Consider the following 1,365-nt stretch of genomic DNA (forward strand, 5'->3'; position numbering starts at 1 on the left):
GAGCATCAATTTGTTGCTGAGTAAGGGCCTCAGCATTTCTGCTCCAGTAATGCAAGGACAATGCAACCAGCTTCCATTTATCTTCAAACTGGTCCAATTCATCTGGCGAGACTTCAAATATATTGCAAAGCAGTCCAAGTCTCTCTTCATCTCTTAGCGTGTCTACATCTGTGATTAGGCACTGAGCTGCAAGTGGTCTGACTGGCTTAAACTGTATATCGTGCTGACCTATGCGTATTCCTTCTTTGACTTTTTGTACCTTTAGATAAGGTTTCAATAAGCCATACAAGTGTCTTCTCAGAGGCTCGCCAATCTTCATATTGGACTCCTTTTTAGGATTATCAATGATCATTGGTAGAATACATTCATTGAGAATCATTGGATCCAGTACTGAAGTTGAGAAGCATCCATCACGATATTGCTCGAGTATCCATGAAGGCAGTGGTGTCCCATTGGCTGTCTTTAATTCTGTGTTCTTTCTGGCAACATCCATACTTATTTCATGAATGCTATACATATCTTTTGCCTTGTCAAAGTTTTCTCTGATAGCCATCACTTGCTCTGACTTGCAGGAGCTAGAGAGGTAGGAGAGGAATTCTACAACGGATGAGAAAGAAGCAATGCAAGCAACCAATTCATCACTATAAATAGTATGACCTCTCCTGCCTCCTGCCTCTGCCCCTCCATCAATAACCGAGGTTATTACATCTCGTCTTATTTCTGGAGACTTAAGGAAATCATTGCCAATCAGTGCCGGTATCAGGTAAATAATCTCAGGGTCACGAAATGTTGCAGAAAAATTGCTTGAATGGTAAATTTTTCCGTATATTGGTTTTGACTCCCAGTAGAAGTATTCAAAAGGAATGTAACCGCCTTTAACATTGAAAATGTAATAATCGGAATCGCTAGAGAGAACCGGGCAGCCATAAAAGTTTGCTATGGACGCAGTCAAATTATCTGCATCTCCATCAGCAACGATAAAGGGAATCCTAAATTCTTTTAGTACCTCCATAAAGACTACTTTAGCAAAGGCTGGCAAACATGAACGACCATCTTTGGGATAACTACCATATAAAAGGCAGGACGAAACGCATTCTGTTGTCTCCTTTCTCCTCTTCAGAATGACTGGGCCTTTTTCTCCTTCGTAATCCACACCATCAAACACAAGAATAGGCTCTATACCTGATTCTTTTAGGTTGGTCAAGAAAGCCCTGCATTTCTGATCAAGCTCTTCGTACTGGCCGCCATATTTCCAGTCTATCCCATCATAGAGAGAGTAACAGCAGCTCATGGCGTCTATCAGCAAAGGGCCTGTTAGTGGAGGATCTTTTCCTATCTCTTTCCATTTGTAATTCTTTTTAATGT

The sequence above is a fragment of the Amphimedon queenslandica genome, unplaced genomic scaffold (assembly GCF_000090795.2).
Source record: "Amphimedon queenslandica unplaced genomic scaffold, v1.1 AMPQUscaffold_13349, whole genome shotgun sequence".
Taxonomy (NCBI): domain Eukaryota; kingdom Metazoa; phylum Porifera; class Demospongiae; order Haplosclerida; family Niphatidae; genus Amphimedon; species Amphimedon queenslandica.